This window comes from Ailuropoda melanoleuca, chromosome 8 (genome assembly GCF_002007445.2).
Source record: "Ailuropoda melanoleuca isolate Jingjing chromosome 8, ASM200744v2, whole genome shotgun sequence".
Taxonomy (NCBI): domain Eukaryota; kingdom Metazoa; phylum Chordata; class Mammalia; order Carnivora; family Ursidae; genus Ailuropoda; species Ailuropoda melanoleuca.
This window is the reverse complement of record NC_048225.1, coordinates 121,740,197-121,749,573: the sequence shown is the minus strand read 5'-3', so window position 1 is coordinate 121,749,573 and position 9,377 is coordinate 121,740,197.

Sequence of the window (9,377 nt, the reverse complement as noted above, 5' to 3'; positions counted from 1 at the left end):
TTCCAGTTCAAGGGAAAATGATGTATGGTCATAAGGTAAAGAAAGCAAAATCAGATACCAATTGCTCCTCCAAAGAATGTTGTGGATGACTTCTGATGTGTTGGGCCTATCAATAGGATTTCAAGCTTAGGGGACAATGATGGCTTTTTTAGGGAGGAAAAAAAAAGCTTTCTTTAATATTAATAGAGTTTGGCACAATAAATCCTACAATTCACACTGAGCACATGATTTAGCTTTGACCATAACCAAGAAATCACAAACATAGATGTTTATCTCCTTTACTGTTTGACTTCTTGATCAGGGAGTCTCATATTGGGTGAATGGAAATGCCAGACCCCATGCTCCATGCAAGTTACAGAGTCAAGCTGGACATGACTCTTCAGTCGTGAGGACCTGCAGGTTCTTTAAGTGGCATATGTGTTCTCATATATTCTTTTTCTGAATTCTACTCTCTTCACATTATCCATTATTTTCTTTGAAGAATGCCTAAGAATGGGGCTCAGAGAGAAAAGATCAGAAGTTGATCATGTAGGGTAATTTAAAGAGGGGAGGGTGAGTCTTTCCCATGAGCTATGTATAAATTCCACACTATTAACATAGTGCTTTTTTAGGATGAAATTTTATGTCTTTAAGGATGACATAGGGAAAAGTTAAAGGGGTGGGGGAAAATCAGGGAGTAAGCAACTACCTTGACCACATATTATTAAAACTAATTTAATAATTTTACTCCTACTATGTTCTAGGCACTGGTTCAGGAGCTATAGGGAATTTTAATACATTTATGATGAGTCACCTGTCCTCATGGAAGCCTATGTCTTGTTGGGTAGAGATACTTATAAACATTAGATAATAACCAACAATAAAGGATTTAAATAGCATTTCTGGGGCGCCTGGGTGGCACAGCGGTTAAGCGTCTGCCTTCGGCTCAGGGCGTGATCCCGGCGTTATGGGATCGAGCCCCACATCAGGCTCTTCTGCTATGAGCCTGCTTCTTCCTCTCCCACTCCCCCTGCTTGTGTTCCCTCTCTCGCTGGCTGTCTCTATCTCTGTCAAATAAATAAATAAAATCTTTAAAAAATAAATAAATAAATAAATAAATAAATAAATAAATAGCATTTCTGGATAACAGGACCTATGTTAATAAAGGGCATCTAAGATTAATTACCGAACAAATTGTACAGACAATAATTGCTGAAATATTTAAGAGAAAGGAGAGACCCCTTTAGGCTAGGCTTGGCGGGGCATTGTTAAGGAAGGAAAAAAATATGCTTTAATTGACTCTTGTCGGGATGGGAAGTGATTTGGATAAGTACAAAGGAGTACTGTATCTCTTGATCATCAAAAGAAAGAGAAATAAATGATTATTTATCTCGTAGCTATATATTATTTTACAATAATCCTATGAAATATTATTCCCAATTTATATAAGAGGAAACCACGGCTCATAAAGGTGAATTACTCTGCCTAAGGTAGCTAGCAGAAATAAAAATACGGAATTTCACATCTGGCTATGATATAGTAATAGAGAACATATTTACCTTTCCAGCTTAAAGAAGCAGAAAACTAGAAAAAACATATATATAACAACTTTTTTTAGTCACTGGATGATAGACAGCACAGGACTGTGAGCCCTGATAAATGAGAAACAAACAGCAGAAGCTCTATGTTGCCCCACCTTGCTACCTGGAGTATCCAGGACATAGGAGAGAGTAGAAGAACCCAAATAGAACGTGGTAGTCTTGCAGGGGATCTCAGGTGGCTAGAACTTTTGGAATAGAATATCAGAGAAGAATTTTACAGGGAGAGCTCTGGAAATCTGCAGAGGGGTCTCTTGGAGTCATTGATTGAGTAGTAATTGGTAGACACATGAGAAAAAAAAAAAAGCTACTGTGTACAGCCAAAGAACCACGGGCAAATAGTATGCTGAACAATTCCTGGAGCTCAGAGAGAGTAGGGAATAGTTTGTATTTTTAAGAGCCAGAGTGGAAAGACCTCATAAAACATGGATCATTTGGCAGAGCACTCTCAAAGGTATTGCTTTGTTAGTGCGAATAAATTAGCTCTAAACTAAAGAATGCCCTTGGCCTGCCTTAACAAAGTGTAAAAGTAAGATTCAAAAGGATCAAACTAATAATAAGTAATTTAACTGCCTTCTAGGACAAAGTCTTAAACTACTTAAAGGAACAACAACAACAAAATCCAGCACTAACAACATAAAATTCACAATGTCTGGCATCCAAACAAGAATGACAAGGCATGCATATAAGCAGGACAATATGATCATACAAAGAGATAATCAATCAATAGAAACAGATTCAGAAACAAGAGATAATGGGAGTAGCAGTAAAAGATATTAAGACAGGTATCATAAACATGCTTCATCTGTTAAAGAAGGTAAATAAGATATAACCATGATAGGAAGAAAATGGAAATGTACAAGAATGACCCAAATGAAAATCCTAGAGGTAAAAAATACAATTTAGAAATTAAAAATACATTAAATGTAATGGATTAACATCATAGGAGGCACTGCAGAAGGAAATGTTAGTGGAGGTAAATGCATAGTGAAAGAAACTAACATGAAGCCCAGAAAGGAAAAGAGACAAAAAAGAGAAAAAGAACAGAGCCCAGTAACTGTGTGGCAATATCAAATAATTCAAAATAGGTGCAAGTGGATTCCTAAAAGCAGGAGAGGGAACAGAAAAATATGTGAAAAAATAATGGCCAGAACTTTTACAAATTTGATGAAAACTGTAAACCTGCATATCTAAAACCTTGACAAAGCCCATATGATATTAACTTTTAAAAATTCACACCAAACATGTAAGAGGTTAAAAACTAAGGAGAAAGAGAAAAATAAAATTATTTAAACGTCAAAATAACATTAAAAGCAGCCAGAGGAGGAAAAAAAATACATAAGTACAAAGTGGACAGAGTAACAGTGATAAGAATGATAGCTAACCTCTTGTGAGAAATAACACAAGCCAGAAGAAAAGGAAGTTTGATTTTAAGGAGTTGTAAGGTTTTTTATTTTTTTTTTTTTTTTTTTTTTTTTTTTTTTTTTTTAAANTAGAGACAGCCAGCGAGAGAGGGAACACAAGCAGGGGGAGTGGGAGAGGAAGAAGCAGGCTCATAGCAGAGGAGCCTGATGTGGGGCTATCCCATAACGCCGGGATCACGCCCTGAGCCGAAGGCAGACGCTTAACCGCTGTGCCACCCAGGCGCCCCTGTAAGGTTTTTTAAAAAATCAATTCATTTTTATTTTTTTAATTTAAATTTTGTTAGTAAATATACAGTGCAATATTGGTTTCTGGAATAGAATTCAGTGATTCATCACTTACACATAACACCCAGTGCTCATCACAAGTGCCTTCCTTAATACCCTTCACCCATCTAGCCCATCCCCCACCCACCTCCCCTCCATCAACCCTCAGTTTATTCGCTATCATTGAGAGTCACTTATGGCTTGTTTCCCTCTCTCCTTTTTTCCTTTCCCCCTTCCCATATATTCATCTATTTTCTTTCTTAAATTCCACATATGAGTGAGATCATATGGTATTTATCTTTCTCTGACTGACTTATCTCACTTAGCCTTATACACACTAGCTCTGTCCATGTTGCTGCAAATGGTAAGATTTCATCCTTTTTGATGGCTGAATAATATTCCATTACACACACACACACACACACGCACGCCACCAGCATATACAGACCACACAGAGCTAGAACAAACAATACTAAAATTTGTACGGAAACACAAAAGACTCCGAACAGCCAAAGCAATTCTGAAAAAGAAAAACAAAACTAGAGGCATCACAATTCTGGATTTCAAGCTAAATTACAAAGCTGTAGTCATCAAGACAGTATGATACTGGCACAAAAAAATCAATTCTGAATTCTCTACTGAGGAAAGATACCTTTCAATAAAGATAGAAAAATGAAGATGTTGTAAGATAAATAAAAGATAAGAGAACCCACCATCAGTCAATCTGCACCTCAAGAAAGGTTAAGAAAACTTCTTTAAGCAGAAGGAAAATAACGCCAGTTGCAATTCACATCTATACAAGGAAATAAATAGCACTGGACATATTAACGTGTGAATAAATATAGAAGACGTTTTCAACTCATCTTAATCATTTCCAAAGTTAATTGACTATGTAAACTAAAAATAATAATGAATTTAGAGGTTTATAATTTATGTCAGAGTAAGATCTATAAAAGTTAAGGGCTGGAAGAGGGTAAATTAAAAGATACTATTGTAATGTTCTTACAGTATATGCAAAGCAGTATAATATAATTTGATAAACTACAACTGTATATTACAAACCCTAGAGCAACCACAAGAAAAAATAAAAGAGGTATAACCAATAAGCCAATACTGGAGAGAAAAATTCCCACAATATACCCAATTTTTTCAAAGAAGATTAGAATAGAGGAAAAGAGGAACAAGTAACAGATTAGAAAAATGGAAAACAAACTGAAAAATAGAAATTAAGAAAATAGAAATTGAACTGTATTCCTTATTACATCAGATGTAAATGGCTTAAACACTGCTATTAAAAGAGATTGTCATAATGGATTGAAAAAAAGCCCACAAGACCCAGGTAACTGTCTATGAGAAAATATAGGATGACATAAAAAATAGTTAAAGACTCATTTCTAATTGACTCTGGGAAACAAACTGAGGGCTTCAGAGGGGAGGGGGCTGGGGGATTGGGATAGGCCGGTGATGGGTATTAAGGAGGGCACATATTGCATGGTGCACTGGGTGTTATACTAAGCAAGTAATGAATCATGGAACGTTACATCAAAAACTAAGGATGTACTGTATGGTGACTAACATAACATAATAAAAATTATTATAAAAAATAGTTAAAAAACTCATTAAGGGAATTATGATGTTAAACTAGAAAATATTTAATTAAAGCAAAATAAAGAAGTAAAGGAAGAACATAGGAGACAAGAAACAAAAACATGAGATTTGTTGAAACCAGTAAGTCATCTGACAGACTTACATCCAACTGTATCTATTATACTACACGGGAGTGGATTAAACAATCCAATCAAAAGATAAGATTATCAGACTCCTAAAAAACACAAGGTCCTACTTTGTGCTGTCTATAGGAGATATACTTTATATTCAAAGATACAAAAAAAGTTGGAAATAAAAGAATGGCAAAATACCAGACAAAATAGGCTTTGAAATAAAAAAGTTACTAAAGATAAAGAGAGACAATTCATAATGATAAAAGGTTCAATCTATTAGGGAGTTAGAACTATTATAAGCACATACATGGCTAACACCAGAGTCCCAAAATACATGAAGCAAAAATTGACAGAACCCAAAGGAGAAACAATTTTAACAGTAATGATTGGGGACTTCGCTAATAGTTGGAGATCTCACTTTCAATAAGAGATGGAACTAAACACAAGATCCATAAGAAAACAGAATACTCAAACAAAACTGTAAACCATTTAGAACCATCAGACGTTCATAGAACACTCCAACCAACAGAAGCAGAATAAACATTTTTCTCAAGTGCACGTGAAACATTCCCCAGGATCAAACTATATGTTAGGACACAAAACAAGACTCTTGCACACATATTATCTCATTTCTAATTTTAGTCCTCTTGATAATTCTGTGAGGTAAGCCTGGCAATTACTAATTTCCTCATATCACAGAAAAGCAAACTGAGGCTCCAAGAAGCCATGATGTGGTTTCTCATACCATTAAAAAGAGAGAATGCAGACGCTTGCTCTCACCTCTTTTAATGCACTTCTCAGACAGCCTTGTTTCTTCCCCGGGATGTGGAGGTGAGGAAGGCATGGCGGTGCCAGCTTCTCATTTTCCCCACTGTCCAAAGAATCCTAGAAGAGCAGTGGGCTGAGAGGAGTCCTTTCTCCTCTTCATGCTTTCTTAGTGATAATGATAATAATAATGCTTTACATGTGCTGAAAACTCTGCATTTTACAAAGCTCTCTTTTCCAGTTTTCATTGTAACAAAAACTGAGAGGCATTGAAACAATCGTATTCCTGTAGAAGATGGCGCATAGCTACATTAGTTGACTGATAACAATCCCTACACTATTTCAAGCAAAAATAACTGAAAGTATTGTAATCACTTGTCCTCAGGGAGTTCTTATTTGTTTATTTTGAGCTCCCGGTCATGGCACAACTACCATTCAAGGAAGCCCCTGCAGGATCTGGCTCAAGGACTGAGAAGACTCACAAGGTGTAGAGCAAGGAGAAGTCTGGGTAGGTGGTGCCGCAGAGGTCAGAGAGGGAGAGGAGATTTGGCTTTCTTATTCTTGCAGGAGATAGGATGGGTTGAATGTCTAATCTTTCTTGCTGCCTCGTGGATAACTGTGTCATTGCTTTATATCCATAATTATGTATGAACAGAGTTTAAAGGGATGTGAAGAGCTGTGTGTGTGTGTGTGTGTGTGTGTGTGTGTGGTTTAAAGAATTCCATGGCCAAATAAGTCCAGAAGAACACTGGGCTGCTGAGGAGTATTAAGGGACTCTCAGGGCACCAAGTACTTATTCCTGGTGCAGTACTTACCACATTGAATTACACTTGCCTGGCGATTTTCCTGCATCCATTTTAAGCTCCTACAATCTCATTTTGGGTCATTTCCTCTTTGTGTCTATGTACCTAGTAAAAGGAAGGCACTGAGTAAATAAATACTGGATGGTGATAAATAATGATCTTCACTGAAACAGGAAGTAATACCTTGGTCCTAGCACTGGCATCAAGATTTTCACATTCTGTAGGCATCCATTCATGCTCTGAACACTCAGGTGCTTATGAACGCAGTTCCCACATCCCTACTCCGCAGGCTCCCATTCCAACCCCCACACTCCCCGTGGGCCTTGGGGCACCGCTGTGGGTATGCTGCATGCTTGAATATTAAAGGCTTCTGCTCTCTCTCCAGCTTAACCCTGGCTTCTGAGAGCTGGCCCTCTGGGACCTCTCCAGCCTTTCAAATGACATCCAGGCAAACCAGGCTGAATTATGAAATCACACCATTACTAATATCAAATCCCAGGCCTCGTATTTTAATATCATCTATGAAGTTCTGTCTAAAGAGCAAGATTAATTTAATATGTAAAACAATAGATACCTCAGATTAATACAAAACATTGTAATACAAATGACTTTTATTCAGATTTGAATACTGCACACAAAGGCTATAAGTAAATTAGTTTTATTGATCTATATTCATAGAATTATTTAAATGTACCCTCTGGTACTGAGAGCCAGGGGTTTTTCTGATGCTTGCCATTAATGCATTTTTCATTAGTGGCTAGTGCTGGGAAGCCCAAATTTCATTTGGCTGCAAAAGATTAATTTCCTCTTGACAGCCATGGCCAGATTTAAAAAAAAAAAAAAAGAAAGAAAGAAATGGGCAAGTTGAACAGTGACCTACAGGACAGTTCTCAGAACTATGAATTAGACGGCCAGGAAAACACAGATTTTTTAAAAAAGTATATATATATATATATATATATATATATATATATATTTAGTGTGTGTATGTGTGTGTGTGTGTGTTTCTTGACTATGTGTCTATTGGGAAAGAAACAGAATTTTGAAGAGGAAAAATCAGAATCTATGGTTCTTGGCCCTGTCTCAGAATATGCGTATATGCCACAATCATTTATAATTGACCATTGCCCTATTTTCAATCTCAGAAATATAAATAAAAAGGCACATAGACAATTAATTCCCAAATATTTTGGACCTATCATATCCCTTGTTTGCCTGTTGGTTTGTTTCTCTGAAAGTATTTTCTCGTCAACCTCACAAAAGGAGCACATACAGTAATAGTAACAATACAATTAAGGCTAATGAAAACCATTAAAATTAATTTTGTTTGGAGATTTATTGGAAAATTTGGAACTCCCACCGGGATAATTTATACCCGCTGGGGAGTCACAAAACTGTGCCCTTGAATTTGACTGCCTCTTGGGTGTCACAACAGCTGAATGGTTCACAGTGTTCGCTCTCTCCCCAGGGCAATGTAGTCCCTGGTTTCTCATCTAACTATCTCATCCCTGGAGCCCACCACTAACCTCTTCAGACTATGACAGTACATTAATACTGGTGAGGATCATGAAGACCTAAATGTGAAAAAGTTTTACAAGAAGGCAGGATAAGCAGTCATTTTTATGATGTGATTTGTGAACCATTAAATGCCCCCCTTGCTTAAAATATATCTCTCACATACTTGCCCCAGTGCCAGAAGATACCCCCTGTAGGAGGCATTCCTTACATACGAAAGTTCTGTGTATTTTGGAGAGGTCTCCTTAGGGTATAAATTCCCCTGGGAACGTTAACCCACAATCCGTTATTATCACTAGGGCTTCAATGAGTCCTACAGATTCTTTTTTCAAAATTTACAGCTTCCACAAAGTGTGGTGGACAGAAAAATAGCCCCCCCCCTCCCCACAATAATGCTCACATCCTAATCCCCAGATGTTACATGGCTACATGACAAAGGGGAGGAAAGGTTTCAGATGGAAATATGATTGCTCATCAGCTGACTTTGAGATAAAGAGATTATCTTGAATTCCCCAAGTGGGCTCAATAAAATCACAATGGCCCTTATAATTGGAAGAGGGAGGCAGAAGAGAGATAGCAAAGTGAGGAGGACCCAGGCCAATAATGCTGGAGGAGTGGGGTCATAAGCCAAGAAACATGGGTGTCCCATAGAAGCTGGAAAAGGTAAGGCAGTGGATTCTCCCCTAAAGCCTCTGGAAAGGAACATAGCCCTGACAAAACCTTAGTTTTAGCCCAGTGAGACCCATTTTGTATTTCTTACCTATAGAACTATATAATAATAAATTATGTTGTTTTAAGCCAGTAAATGTGGTAATTTGTTACAGAAGCAATAAAAACCACTACACAAAAAAGTGGGGACAGGTGAATTTTGGTAAATGTATAAGCATGTAGAGATTAAATGGAAAAAGGGAAGGGTTGAGGCAAGCACTTCAAACAATTAAGTATATTGAAGAATACATTGTGTGCTGACACTGTAAGGGACAGGGATGGGGTTACTGGGAAGATGAGTAATTCATGTAGACATTGAACAGATGCAAGAGGAGCCACAGCAAGAGAGAAAGTAAATGGAAGACAGAAGGCACTGTATTCATTTTCTGATGCTGTATGATAAAATTACCATAAATTTAGTGGTAACAAACACATATTTATTATCTCACTTAGTAAATCTGGGAACAGCTATGAGTCAGAAATCTGGGAACAACTTAGCTGAATCCTCTCTTTATGCTCTGACAAGGCTGGAAGCAAGGTACCAGCTAGGCTGTTCTCATCTGGGGCTCAAGTGGGGAAGAATTCACTTCCTCATTCACT